This window comes from Acinonyx jubatus, chromosome E3 (genome assembly GCF_027475565.1).
Source record: "Acinonyx jubatus isolate Ajub_Pintada_27869175 chromosome E3, VMU_Ajub_asm_v1.0, whole genome shotgun sequence".
Lineage (NCBI taxonomy): Eukaryota > Metazoa > Chordata > Mammalia > Carnivora > Felidae > Acinonyx > Acinonyx jubatus.
The window spans coordinates 15,556,014-15,570,931 of record NC_069398.1 but is presented as its reverse complement, the minus strand read 5'-3'; the positions used below and the strand labels follow the sequence as shown (position 1 = coordinate 15,570,931).

General features: G+C 47.3%; 2 long non-coding RNA genes across 5 annotated transcripts in view; one reads left to right on the top strand and one right to left on the bottom strand.

The window, feature by feature from the left end:
• Positions 1-1,462: 1,462 nt before the first annotated feature.
• The window catches only part of LOC113596708 (uncharacterized), a 128,472-nt gene continuing 115,016 nt past the window's right edge, over positions 1,463-14,918 (bottom strand). For 2 of the 4 annotated variants that reach the window (XR_003417509.2, XR_008294462.1), the window contains 3 exons: positions 7,874-7,933; positions 6,216-6,307; positions 3,461-3,636 (listed from right to left, as the gene is read on the bottom strand). This is a non-coding gene — a long non-coding RNA (uncharacterized LOC113596708). Of the gene's footprint in view, positions 1,633-3,460; positions 3,637-6,215; positions 6,308-7,873; positions 7,934-14,918 lie in introns of those variants that run through there. The other 2 variants (XR_008294464.1, XR_008294463.1) reach the window with 2 other exon arrangements.
• LOC128313572 (uncharacterized) lies at positions 3,395-5,090 on the top strand. The gene is made up of 2 exons (XR_008294465.1): positions 3,395-3,532; positions 4,263-5,090. It is a non-coding gene; the product is annotated as an uncharacterized LOC128313572 (long non-coding RNA).

The following is a 14,918-nucleotide window of genomic DNA, read 5'->3' as shown; positions in this document are numbered from 1 at the left end:
TGCACTGTCTATTGTGGTTCTCCTACATCAGCACATCTGCAAAGAATCCCTTCGTAAATAAGCCTTCCTTGAATAACGCTATTCTATCACCTTCCTGTGGAGCCCCTGTCGAACACAGGGGCCTCATTAAGGCTCTGACTCTGGTAGCACTCTGAATTAATATTTTAGGAGTCCTGTAATTACCTTGTGAATAACCCAACGACACCGCATTGTACCTTTTTACGTTAAAAGCATTACTTATGTAGGTGGGAACATTCCTTTTAAATGCCAAATTTTTGCATGGCTGTTTTGGCCTTGAAAAACGAAAGCTGGCCTGGATTTGCCTTATCCTCATGAGACCTTGATGTCCCTCAAACTTGATTCGGCGGCAGTGAGGTACCATGACCAGGAAAACAGGCTTTGGAGTTCGACAGACTTAGATGCAAAACCCCGGCTCGTCTTCCTTGGCTGTGTGACCTTCGGCCGGTCACTTACCCTGGCGGCCGCAGAGGCTCCCGGTGGTCCTTCCAAATTTGGACTCCGGCTCCGAAAATATTTCCCGTCTCAGTGCGTGCGCCCAACACCTACTCCGTGCCACGGCCCCAACCGGGACAGCACCCCACTAGTCGGCATACGGGTATCTTGCACACCAAGCCTGGTCTCTTTAAACGGAAGCTCTCGGTGCCTGGGAAAATCATGTGCCATCAGCTTCCATATTCGTTAGCTCGCACCTTTCCTTGCCAGCACGTAGCAAATTGTGTACATCTGGGGGAAGCAAAGCTGGAGACCCACTCCGTAGGGGCAGGATGTCTGAAACAACAAAACGTGAGTTATTTTTGAAATGTTTCCTTTTCGGGCCCTCCTACTCACCGTAATATCTGGCTGAGGTGTGAATGGCTGACTCCAGCAGGTATCGGGAACAGATGGAAGCGCCTAATTATGTCTCTTACATGGGAGGAGAGATAAAGCTGTTAATCGCTAATTGTACACCTCTCCTGTTTCCCCACCGCAGAGCCGTGGGGCAGAGGCCACCTCCCGAACCGAACACAAACATGGCCTGGGCCCGTGGCTGAAAAAAGAAGTGTTTAAAGCTGTCGCAGCATGGTCTCCGAGGCTGCCGGCTCGCTTCCAGGGCTGGCGAGGAAGGGGGTCCAAGAGTGAGGAGGCAGGCGGTCCTGGCGGTCTCCGGCTCCCCGTGCCCTGAGCCAGCGAGGACCCCGCCATTGAAGGCTCAGCCGACGAAAGCTCAGCATGGAGGGTAGCAAAGCGATGCTTCCCCACCAGGAAGTGACATCCAGTAATTGCATCCAGCGTGCTTTGGGGTGAACTGGTGACACCGGAGAATGCATGGGACACCGAGGTCTGCAGGCACCAGCTTGCATGCACCTACCTCCTCAGTGGACACGGGTAGTGCTGCCATCTAGAATCTTCCTCCGTCTTCCAAGACGTCCGCCGGTGGGGGGGGGGGTGTCAGAGGCCCCCCATCTTGCAGGGAGGCACGCCGGCGCAATTCTTGTTACGTGAGAGGCAGCGACGTGGCCTGTTCGTACCTTCCAGGGTGACGAGACACTCCGTTTCCGCAGGCACAGTGATTGGCTCACGGGTGGTCATGTGACACGAGCCTGGCCAATCAGAAGGCTGGGCCTGAAATTCCTGAGAAAGAAGCGTTCTCTGGAATGGTTATCCTACCGGGGATTGCAAGCTGCTGTGTTCATCCCGAGTGTAGCAGAAGCTGCGGACGCCACGCCCACCTGAGTTCGGCTACGGCGGTGCCAGGCTGTTCCCAGCTCAGGCACCTGCTTCTCTTGTTCTCTGCCTGAAGGCTTCCGCTGGCGCCCAGGACCCTCCTCTCAAGCTTGAAGTGAGAGAGAGCTGATAACACTCAGACAACCTTCGCCAACAGGAAACGGAAAGCAGCGGATTAACGCTAGGGTGCCCCTGCTCTCTGATGGGATGCTCTCTGATGGGATGGTCCTGAGCGCGCCCTACGCGGTCTCTAAGAACATCCCAGGGTGACTCCCCCACAGTGGTCACCGGCTCACCAGTGCCTCGTGGATCGCCGTTTCTCCCACCTCAGTCCCACCTCCCCCGTTTCCTCCCTTGTGCTTCTCTTGCCGGCAGGAGAGTCTGCGCTGTGTGTAGGGAGGTCTGGGTTATTGGATTCCCCAAGAAAAGGTCTGCGGAGGGATCTGTGTTCCCGTAAAGACAGCCGGAAGGAAAGCGGCTAGCATACGGCAGTTTGTTAAGGACAGTACGCTCTCAGGACGGGAGGGTGGGCAGGCCCAGAGGTGGAAACTGCCCTGTGGCTGCAGGGGTCTTGGGTCATGGCCATGGTGACATGGTGGTCTCTAATAGAGGCTGCTTCCAATCATTTGGGGGACTCCTCCCCCTGGTCAGGAGGGGGAGTTTTTGACCCTTTAAGGTTTGTACCAGAACCGACATGGTAGCCTTCTTCCATTGGGGGGCCGGGCGGCGAGGGTAAAACCACAATGCAGATGCATCATAAAGAGTCTAGGGGTTACCGCAGGGCAGAGGTGAAGAGAAGAGAGCGTGTTCTGCACCTGTAGCTCTTGGTCTGTCAATCCCGCGGTGCTGGAAGCCATCAGGCCAGGATGTTGAGAGCCACAAAGTCAGGATGCTGTGCCCCCAAGCTTCTAATGTGTAACCTACTTATCACTGCCGTTGCCTCCAGCTCACCTCTAACTAACTGCCTACTCTATCACTTCCTGGGGTCACCTCCTGTGTTAGTTCGGTGCCCCCGAGAAGCAGGTGCCCAGATGAGATTAGACATGCAAGGAGTTTATTGGGAGAAGTATTTGTAAAGGCAAACAGGGGAGGAGCTGGCGAAGGCGGGTCTCGTTTGGCAACGGGGAGAGAAGGGGAGAAGGATGGAGGGGGTAACCAGGCAGGCAGCCATGGGCAGCGGTGCAGTTCCAAGACAAGTTTGGCCAGGCCAAGGAGGGGCTCTCCAGCCAAAGCCATCTGTCAGGGGAGTCCCGCATCTACCACACGCGTGGGCCGGTTTCAGTGGCCTGACTGTGCTCAGGCATTCCTGGGAGCAGCCTATGGGAAGCGTGGCTTTCACGTGCACGTGATGGTGGATCAGGAAGTGTATCCTGATGCAACTGTACTTCCTGCAGCATCGGATCTGAGTGGTGCATTTGCATGGTCACTACATCTCCCAAATAAACTACCTGCACCAGAGTCTGCTTTTTTTTTTTTTTAATTTATTTTTGAGAGAGAGAAACAGAGCACGCGTGGGGGAGGGGCAGAGAGAGGAGACACAGAATCCGAAGCAGGCTCCAGGCTCCGAGCTGTCAGCACGAAGCCCGATGACGGGCTTGAACCCACCAACTATGAGATCATGGCCTGAGCAGAAGTTGGAGGCTTAACCGACTGAGCCACCCAGGCGCCCCCAGAGTCTGCTTTTAGTGGTGGGAATGGTGGTAGGTTAACTCAAACTATGATGATAAGAAGGCCTGAGAAGGAAGCATATATAGAAGAAAACAAAGCACCTGGATCATTTGGACACCTGGATCCAGCCATTCCTGATGTGAGATAATCCATCGAATGTTGCCGTTACAGAAGTCATCACGTTTCCTTTGTTTGTTGTTTTGATCTTTGTACTTGATGTTTCAGCTGGTTGGTGTTGGGTTTCTGTCAATTGCAATCAAAAGGATATTGTCTATATAGAAAAGACTCTTAAATTCTGAGAACAAACTGAGGGTTGATGGGGGGTGGGGGAGAGGAGAAAGTGGATGAGGGGCATTGAGGAGGGCACCTGTCGGGATGAGCACTGGGTATTGTATGAAAGCCAATTTGACAATAACTTCTAGCTAATATAAAACAATAATAAAAAAAAAGGATACTGCCCAATACAGATAGCTAGATATCAGTTTTGACTAGTATTGCTCTGAAATTCATTTTGTTTCCCTTGGATTTAGTAAGTCAGCCATGTGAAGATTTTCTTCCCTAAGCCTTCTCTATGGCAATCCTTGGCCCTCTCCCTTCTCTCCACTCAGAACATTATGGCACAGGGGACCCTAGAACCCGCCATCTGATGCTTAGTTTAGTTCCTTTGCTTGTACTGGGCCTGTCCGGGGCTCTGTGCTGTGTGGGGACAGGAAATGCTGGTTGAATTGAATGAAAGTATTTAAATGTGACTCCCCATAAATTGTTACTGACCCTGGACAAATGGACCTACTGGCAAAGCTGCTAATTAATCCAACAATAATTCTGAGGCAATCAGGCTTCATTAACGTGGGTTCTGGCCTCATTTTCAGAAGTGCTTTGGATTGACAACTGTGGCCTGGCAGCTAGAGCAGGTATGTCTAGCCAATGAATCGTGATGCCTTCTGTCACCTGCACTCCCTGGGAATTTAGACAGATCAATCGATCCCTCTTTCGAACCAGCCATCTCTACTGGCAAAGGAAAAAGTCTGCGCCAGGGTTTCTGACTCCTTAAGCAGCTTCCTCACCCAGCCGGCTTCTTCTGCAATTTCATGGATAAAGGGAGGCCCTAAGGCCTGAGCGTTTCAGTTCCTTACCAGCAACTGCGAAATCCGACGGCAAAGAGTTCTGTGCAAAAGACAACCAGATGCCTTTGGACACAGAAATTAATCACTTACAGTTCAAAATAAGTGATCTTTATTTTTCAAAGATACAGGTGAATTTGAATAAAGAGCATACAGGCATTTTTTTGGTACTGTTCTTGCAATTTTTGATAAGATTAAAATAAATAAAATGTTTTGAGTACTGGAGAAAGTAAGGTACTTTAAATTTGTCATTTGGATAAGGTACAAATTTGGGGAACCATTGCTCTGTCTTGTAGAAAGCCCTTATCTGAGCATATGAATAGCACGAATAGCATTTTTCCTTGATTCCTGTTACTGACAGAGATTTTCTCCCATTTTTTAAAACACTTATTAGATGGGGTGCCTGGGTGGCTCAGTTCAGTTGAGCGTCAGACTTCAGCTCAGGTCATAATCTTGTGGTTCGTGGATTCGAGCTCTGTGTCGGGCTCTGTGCTGACAGCTCGGAGCCTGCTTCGGGTTCTGTGACGCACTCCCTCTCTTTCTGCCCCTCCCCTACTTGTACTCTCTCTCTCTCTCTCTCAAAATAAATAAACATTAAAAAAATTTTTTTAACATCTATTTGGCCATTTCAATTCCTTGAGCTATCTTGAACTGCGATCTCCCAATGAACAGTTTAGAAAGTGGAGTCTACCGATTAGTAAGATTTAGTTTCTTATCTAGACTAGAATCTGGGATCCATTCTTACCTCTAGGCGTATGGTTCCCGTGAAAATTTTCACTCCAAGAACTTCTTGCCCTACTTTTGGCTTCTTGCCACAGCTGAACAGAATGGCTTCCCTCTCTCCATTTTGAAGGATGCACCACCAAATGGGCCACTTGTTAAAAAATAAACATTTCCGCCCAGTGGGACTGATTCAGAGCCTGTGAATGACCACACGTTTCCCGGCGGTCCGAGCAAAAACACTCTGCCGACCTCCAACCTCCCCAAGTACTCAGGAACAATGTATCTTCCAAGATGCCTTCTTGTCCCTTCTCCCAAAGTAATTTTGCAGAAGTGACAGTAATTTTAGAATGTCAAAATGCATGACCTGGGCAGAAAATAACAAAGACAGATATAGCTAGTGAACACGGTCTTCCCACGAGAAGAGCTCGTCACCTTAGGTGGCAAAGAGAGGAAGGGTCGCCTTGCCTTCCCTTCATAATTTGTTGAAATATGTATTAAGAACCTGCACTCTGACAAAAATTGTGCCAGGCACATGGGATACAAAGATAATAACATTCATCTCCATCTCCGTCTTTGATAAACACAGTCTGCCAGGTCAGAATCTCCCACAAATCGGTGACAGGTGTGCAGAAAGTTTAATCCCATCAGCCACTGGGGCAGCCAGGAGGGTCTCGGGGTGGGTAAGTCCCTCCATGTGGTCAAAGCACATGGCAGGCTCCTCCATTGCTCCCAATGTGCCCTTGAAATCACACCATTGTTCATGTGTACCATCACATGGCAGAGATCAGGAAGCACTAGAAGAGTCCGACAACTCAAGAAACAATGACAACTTTTGCCGGTGCTTATCGTGTGTTTGTTGCTGTTCTAAGTGCTTCACACACAGGGCCTCATCATCTCCTCACGACAAACTTCATACGTTAGGTAACAGCATTTTCATTGTTCAGATAAGGAAGCTATGGCAAAGGGTAAGGTGCTTACTCAAGCTCACTCCAGACAGTAAAGGACAGCCCAGGTTCAAAGCCACGCTTTCCGGTTCTAGACGTGTTCTTCATCACGACGCTGTGCTGCTTCTCGAAGACGTAACCACAAGTACATTATGGTAAATCCTGTAACTTTCGTCTGCAGAAAACACTGTGGGTATCCAGAGGAGGGGGTAACCCTGTCTTCCTGGAGAGCCGAAGCCCTCACCTAAACACCGGCTGATAGGAGATAGTCCTGAACAACATTTCCTGGACTTCAATAACAATATTTGGGGAAACAAAGAATTAAAAGTCTTGTCTTCAGTTAGAGATCACTGCGATGTGACGGTAACCAAGAATCAGAGTGAGTGAGGTGGAAATAACAGTAGGATCACAAGGCCAGAACGTCAACAGGATAAAGGCTCTCGGGTCCTGGGAGTCAACCTGTGCGCTTGGTTCAGTCCTGAGCTGGTGACGGTGGGCTGCTGGCTTTTCACGAGGAGTGTAGTCTGCATTTGATCTGGGGGATTCTGGGACGTGGGCTGGTTGATTTTGTGCTGGCCTGTTCTCAAGAACTTGTTGGAAATTTTGGCCAGGATTTGGCAAATGGAAAGGATAAGGAATAACTTGCCCCAATTTCTTATTGAATTTATCCATTCTTCACTGTCACTTACAGTAATTTCCTAATTTGAACAGGTTACGCGACGGCAAAACCCCGCAACAGCCCCTCACAATCCACAGGGCGAGGCCCAAGCTCTATTCTTCAGTCTGATGTGAAGGACCCCGTGTGAGCCCTGGTTATCTGGCCAGCTCGATTTATCATCATCTCCTCCGGTCTTCAGCCACGCCACATTCCCATTCTTCTCCAACATCACAGGCTACATTCTTACAAGTTTCTATAACTATTTGTATGTTATTTCTTCTGCTTGGAATATCTTTCCTCTGCAAATACAGCTGAATAAAACCTATCAACTATTCATACATTCATACAGAGCTCTAAAGAAAAGGTTTTCATGATCCCCTTACTCAACGTCTTGAGCAAAGTTCTATTAGATTTCCTCTATGCTTCCTTGCACAGTATCTATCTATCTATCTATCTATCTACCTACCTACCTACCTACCTATCTATCTGTAAATCTGTATCAATGTCTTTATTTCTATCTATCTTTCTATCTAGGTAGATAGATCTAGACAGATATAGGGAGAGATCTACACAGGTATCTATAGGATAGATGGATAGATAGATAGATAATTGATAGATAGGTAGATAGATAATGATTGATAAATAATTGATACATAGATAGGTGATAGATGATAGATAGATAGATAGATAGATAGATAGATAGATAATTTTTAGAACATCATATTTGCAGATTGTGAGTTCTTCCTGGAAAAAACTTCCCACACGTCACCATCTCTTAGCACAGAGGTTGATCTGGAGAGAGCATCGATCAATGTCGGTTGAATTAACATTCTATAAAAGCACAGACACAACAGGAAGAAATAATATACATTACTCTCAGAGAAAAAAAAAGGGGCTTAAGACCTGAGCATTGGGGGTGGGTGGCAGGTGGCATAAAAACATAAACTAAAATGGAAGAATTCCCTCAAAGCGCAAACAGCTGCCCAGTGGAAAGAGGCTGCGAGGGCAGAGAGAGGAAGGCTGGTTTTACTTACCTGAATGCAAGCCTTGGGCAGGAGGAAAACGGCTTGGGGTGCTGGGGAGAAGGCACAAGTCTAGGAAGAAAGGAAAAGAAACCTGGCTTTGAAACAAGGGATCCAGAGCGAAAGGAGAGTTAAAATATTTATAAGAAGAAAAGCACATGGTACATTATACGTTAACCAACAGGCCTCGCAGCCTTTGAGCAAATCTCTGGAGAGCAATTTTTGAAGTTCTCTGTGCAAAGGCAGAGTGTACACATCTCCGGGTTGGTGCGCAATCTCTCTCCCCAACAAAACTGAAAGCTCGCCTCGAACATGGTACATATTTGTCCTTGCCGTATCCAGCAAGGCCTTTTGCTGCGGAGCTAAAGAAAAAAAAAAAAGAATGGAAAAGAAAGAGAAATCCTATTTAACCAACTCACAGAGGTTATCTCCTGATAATTGAGCTTGGAAAGAGGCAAGATGCCTCCTCTTTGCCAAGGTCACGGATGACTCTTGGCTAGATATCGGGCAAGGGGGCGGGGGGAGGTTTGGGGGGTTGTGCAATGCAGGGGAAGTGGCTTTCCTCAATCATGGCTGTTTCAGAACCATTTTAAAGAGAATGCCTTCCTTGTGGAATGCTTAATAATCTTCGGAGCCAAGGGGATGACAGCTAAGATTACAAACTCAAAAAAGAAGCCAAGAAAAACCGGCCTGCCCCGGCCCTCGTGTTTCTGTAGCCATTAATCGCAGAGACACCACCTGGGGAAGGCTGGTGCTTGACAGAACAAAAAGAGAAAACCAGGCCCTCGAGTCACTTATTGGAGGGAATGGATGCATGTAAATGAGGCAGATCTGGAGTAAAATTGCAGAAGATCCAGCCCAATGATCTGGTACCTTCCACACAACACTGTGCCCATCCCCCCTCTGTACATGGGTTAACGTGAAAAGAAGGGAAATAATGTTCTTTCAATGTTTACAAAAGTCTCAGGGACTTCTATATATTTTGTTTCATTTCATTCTTACAAGAACCCTGTCAGGCAGGCATGATTATCGTCAGCGTCTAGGTGAGAAAAATAAGTCTTAGAAAGATTTCCTTCTCAATGCCACGCAAGTAGGATGGAGGGGGCCTGGATGGAAACGCAGACTTCTTCGTTCAAGAAATACTTCTTATTTATCTATATTACACCGTCTAGATCCTGGGTTCGATAATAAGGATTCAAAATCAGAAAGATACCGTTTGAAAGACTCAGGGAACTAAATAGTCTGGAAGAGACACAGACACATAAAGAATTACGGGGCAATGGAATATATTGAGTTAAAATTGAGGTCTGCACGAAATCCAGGAAACGAGCCTACTTTCCGACAGCGAGATACCAAAATGGCCTCCTAAGATGCCTCCACCCCACCGTTACGTTCTAACCTAAGTCTTGGGTCTTTCAATCAAGTATGTACGGAAGCAAAGGAGTGCGCCGAGTATTTGTTGAGCGCTTACTATGAACAGATCCAGACGGGAGGGTGGAATCAAAAAGAGAGAGGACCAAACAGTTGGATCCCATCCTATGTAAGCAGGGGCCTGGGATTCACTGCAGAAGAGAAAGAAGGGACAACGCCGCCACGTGCATAACATCTCAGAACGACCACGCACACTGGTACCAGCCACCTGATCAGATGTAGGGACGCTCAGCAAGAGGAGTATGTCCACTCTTTAAAGGTGGCAGAGCACAGGGCAAATGCCAGGACTGGGAGTAGACTTGCCATCTCCCAAAGTACCCCCAAAATGGAAGCTGGGAGAGGTTCTGTTGTTTGGGAGGGGAGAAGTTCAGGAGCCCTCACATGCTGGGGAAGGTGAAATTTAACAAATGGTGGCAGGAGGCAAAGTTTCAGCAGTGCTGACAGGGAATCGCATGGAGTTTCCTCGATGAATTCTTGGGTCCCCACCAGCTCCCCCGTGCCTTCCTTTTTTCCTGCCTCAGATCTGCAAACCCCTTCCTCCTGAGGAACAGTGACCTCAGACGTGGCTCTTGCTACCAGTGAAGACAGCCCCCACAGGACTCTCTCATTCAAAGGACCTTCCCGATAACTAAATGGAAAATGAACAGCATGAAACTGAGCACCCCCCTCACCAGGGCTTTCCTCAACTCCAGCTGAGCCTTGCCCCAGCTACTCTGCCCTCCTTGTCTCGTTTAACTCCTGTCCTTCGTCCCACCAAACGTGTCTCCCCAACTTATGCCCGAGTACTGTGAACCTGGGATGAAGTAGCTTGTTTCCCGGTGCTATCACGTGCTGGCTGCGTGGCCACAGAAACGGATTCAACCTCTTGGAACCCGCGCGTCCTCATCCGTAGAAGGGAATTGTTCCAACGTAGCCTTTTCTGTATCCTCGATAAAATACTCCAAAACACGGTGGCTTAAAGCAACCGCCATTTCTTAATTCATGGGTATGAGCTGGCAGTTGGGGTTATGCTCATCTGGGCAATTCTTCCGGTCTTAGAGGAGCTCATTCATCCATCCAGGGTCAGCTGCCAGCTGTTTGGGATTGGCAGGCTGTCAGCGAGGACAGCCAGGGGCAGCCGAGCTATGAATATCTCATCGTCTGGCAGGCTGGCCTGGGCTGGTTCACATGATAACCCAGGTTTCCAAGAGGAGCAAAAAGACAGGTCCTGGTGGATGAGGACTTTTCGAGTCTCTGCGTGCATCCAGCCTGTTAGTATCCCATTGCTGGAAACAGTCACGTGACTTAACCCAGAGTCTGTGGGAGAGGGCGCCACCCTATGGCAGGGCCAAGAGACAAAGGCCAATTTTGCACGCACCCCCACCGCCAGGAAATACGTGATAACGTTTGGAGACATTTATAGTTTTCGCAACGGGCGGGAGGGTAGTGCTACCGGCATCTGGCGGGTAGAGACCAGAGATGCTGCTAAGCATCCTAATGCACAGGGCAGCCCCCGCAGTGAAGAATTACCTGCCCCGAGATGTCAATGGTGCCGGAGTTAGGAAATTCTGCTCTAGTGAGTATTGTAGGTGCAATTCAGTATGATGGTTGGTACATGGTAGGTTAGTAGATTCCCAAACGACACTGCTTGACTCCACTTGTGTCACTTTTCATCCCCATGGGCCAGTGCCTCACCTCTGAAACAGAGCTAACAATGGCTCCCACCTCACAGGATAGCTGTGAAGGTGAAAAAAAAAAAGTCACTACATATAAAGTATTTAGGAAAGTGCTGGCATTTAGCAAAAGCGCTATAAATGAGCCATTGACGTATTAAGAAGCCACGTGCATTGTAACCGCGCTCTCCAGCCCGTCTCTGAAAACCTTCCCAGCCCCGCTCATACTTCGCGCTCATGATGATCAACCACTGTGACGCCAGAGAGCTTGGGTTCCTCGGCCTGAATCCTGACCGCCAGTTTGGTGGCTTAGGTGACGGGATGCTAGGTGATTAAGGACAGATGCGGTACATTAATCGTTTCATATTTAGAAGAACCTTATGAACCCGGTATCACTATTTCTCGGGCGAAGCTTTAGAGGGTTCATGCACTTGCCCAAAGTCCCAGCCAGGAAGCAGAGAGTCACAGTTCGCACCAGGCCCTGAAGCCTGTGCCTGACACGTCTTAAGGAGCTACCACCTCTCAGCACCATCGCTAATGGATTCGGCGCGTCAACCCCTGCCCTTCCATCTATGAAAAGTGAATTCGCAGGCGGGCGTGAAATGCCATGCTACCACTTAGGGGTGGGGGGAATCTGAGAACAGAGCGCAATCCCTCTGAGCCATCATATATAAAAGGACCCTCGACTTCGCTGATCGTTGATATCCAACAATATCTAAAGACCCTGTAACATGGAGGAGGTCCAGCACCTAAATTTCGGGGAGTGAAGATCTCCTTAGAATGCCTTAGAAAAATCCATACGTGAAGCTGGACGTAGTGACTGTGACTAATGTACAAAGGGTCGCTTGGGCATCCTTGAAATTCCTCCCTTTCTAGTCTGACCTTGCCCAGTTATGGGGGTTTACGGAGCAGGGTTGATGGCCAGGTATGTATCTGCAAACTGCCAGGCGGACATCCACGAACCATTCGGCTGTGTCTGGGTCACAGCGCGCGAACGTGAGAGGAGAGAAAAGGTCATTTAATAGGGCTATTGCCCTCTCAGCTTCGCTGGTTCAATACGTTTCTCAGCATTCTCAAGAAACTAATATTCCCCTGCTTGCTCTCTGCGCTGAACTCTTTGGGCAGCTATGACCTCTTAACTGTTTCTTGGTGGCTGCAGGTGAACCTCACTTCTTCCTACCGTCTTCCCTGGGAGCCTTTCACTTCTCTTTGATTCTCCAGAACTGTGCTGATGTAGAGGAAACCCTGCTCTCAAAGTAAGAATTCCTGGGTGTAGATGAGCCCTAACGGGGCAACTCTGGAAAATTACTAAAATCCTCTGCGCGATGGCTTCCTCATTCGGAAAACGGGAAGCTCATAATATCAATGTCAAGAGCCAATCTGAGAATAAAATTGGTTTAGGTCGTATTAAAGCGCATTATAATGTATATAATATATAACGTGCTGTTGTCATTCCTTACCTAGGTATCGCTTTGGGGGTCCTTTGTTAAGCCTCTCTGAGGTACTGCGAACGGATAAAGAACGTACATGCATTATCCCATCTCACAAACGACCCTGGGACACAGGACCCATTATTGGCCCCATTTTAGGGCGAAGGAGACTGAGGCTCGCAGAGGTTGAGTAGTCTCCCAAAGCCAGTAGATGGCAGAGCCAGTGCGTGAACATGGGTGTACCTCAGTGTCTAACACCACATTCTTACACCACGATATGGTCTCCCCCAAACAGAAAAGAGGGTCAAAAAGACAAGGAGGGAACCAAAGTTATTAGCATTGAGATGACTGTGCCTTCTATCGGGTTTTAGAAAAATGATATATGGTAAGCAAGACACGGACTGTGTAGAGTCTATCAAATTGCAAAACTATTTATAATCTTCACAACAACTCTATGAGGTAAATATTTTATCTCCTTCGGACAGCTGGGAAATCGAGGCTCAGGGGTTTAAGAAATACACCTCCAAATAGCAGCACTAGTAAATAAAGGAATCGAGCCTTGAACCCAAGTCTTCTGGGACCAATTCCCGCCATCTTTTCCACTGCTTCGGTATGAATTTGAAGCTTGCCAGCTGTGCGACCTTGGACAAGCTACTTAACCTCTCTGGGGCTCAATTACCTCCTATTTAAAAGAAAGGCATTTTTAAAAAAAAGTTTATTTATTTACTTTGAAAGAGAGAGAAAGAGAGAGAGCGTGAGTGGGGGAGGGACAGAGAGAGAGGGGGAGACAGAGAGAATCTGTCAGCTCAGAACCCAATGTGGGACTCGATCTCAGGAATCGTGAGATCATGACCTGAGCCAAAACCAAGAGTCAGACGCTTAACCAGCTGAGCCACCCAGGTGCCCCAGGAAGGCATATTTTAAGGAGGATGTCCAGGAAGATAAAGTAAAATGAAGCATGGAAAGTTCCCAAACACAGCAAGCACTCAACAATTGACAGTTGGGATTATTATACCGTGCCATCCTAGTGTGTTAATACCTCGTTTTCATAACATGATCCTAATGAAAAAATTCAGCTTTTTCCCCTTCCTGTGTAGGCAAAACCCCAGTTCGTTCTTCCCGACTATGACTCTCTTCCTTGAGTGTCTCCTTTACCACTAACACAGAACACTTCACTTCTGACACTCCTGGTCGTAAATGATATAGATGAACACCCAGGTGGAAGAGATACGTAGGTCAAAGTCTGGGTCCCAAGGGCAGGAGCTTCTGTCTCTGTGGAGTTGCGGTGCATCTTCCTCCTGGTGTGGTTGTGTTCCCAACCTGGATGCTCCCCCAAACCCAATATTATTGGGATTTTATGAAGGCTTCCTCATGTAGGCATGATCAATTATTAGGCATGTAGGCATGTAGGCATGATCAATCAATATCTAGCCCTACTCTCCTCTCTGGAGGATGGGGGTGGGGCTGAAAATTCCAAGCTTCTAATCATGGCTTGGTCTTTCTGGTGACCAGCGCCATCCAGGGACCATCCAGGAGCCCACCCAGAGTCACTTCATGAGAACAGAAGATGTCCCTAGTGCTCTTATCACTTGGGAATTTACAAGGGTTTTAGGAATCCTGTGCTAGGAACTGGGGGCAGGGACCTATATATATATATATATATATATATATATATATATATATATATATTCTATTATCTCATAGCAATTAACATCTTACACATTGTGTTTAATTTTTTTCTTCAAGTCTGATTTTTAAAATTTTTAATAGTTACTACCTTCATATGGTTCGAATTTCAAAGGAGTAAAAATGTTCTTTTTCTAGTTTTATTGAGATGTAATTGACATATAACATTGTGTAAGTTTAAAGTATATAATGTAATGAGTTAATATGTATATATTGTGAATTCTGATTGCTGCAATACGGTTAGTGAACACATCCATCACCCAACAAAGTTACATTCTGTGTATGTGTGTGTGGTGAGAACTTTCAAGATCTACTCCCCTACCTGCTTTCAAGTATTTCAACAATAATACAGTATTGTTAGCTATAGTCACCACGCTAGGTATTACATCCCCATAACTTACACATTTCGTAACTGGAAGTTTGTACCCTTCGACCACTGTGGAGGAAAAAAATTTTTCCCTTTGCCCTTCAAGTTTCTTCTAGAATTAAATTTAAAACATTTTTTAAAAAGTGGGGGGCACGTGGGTGGCTCAGTCAGTTAAGCCTCCAACTCTTGATTTAGGTTCAGGTCATGATCTTATGGTTCATGAGATTGAGTCCCAAGTAGGGCTCTGCACTGACAGCACAGAGCTTGCTTGGGGTCCTCTCTCTCCCTCTCTCTCTGCCCCTTCATCGCTCTCTCTCTCTCTTGCTCTCTGTCGAAGTAAACAAATGAATATTTTTTAAAGAATCAAATTGACATGAGACAGAATAACAGAAGAAGAAAAAAAAAACTTTTAATTGTATATGCATGGATGCCCAATAATGAAATTGAGATCCAAAGAAATGACCAAGGCAGGCAGTGTTTAAACTTTTTAG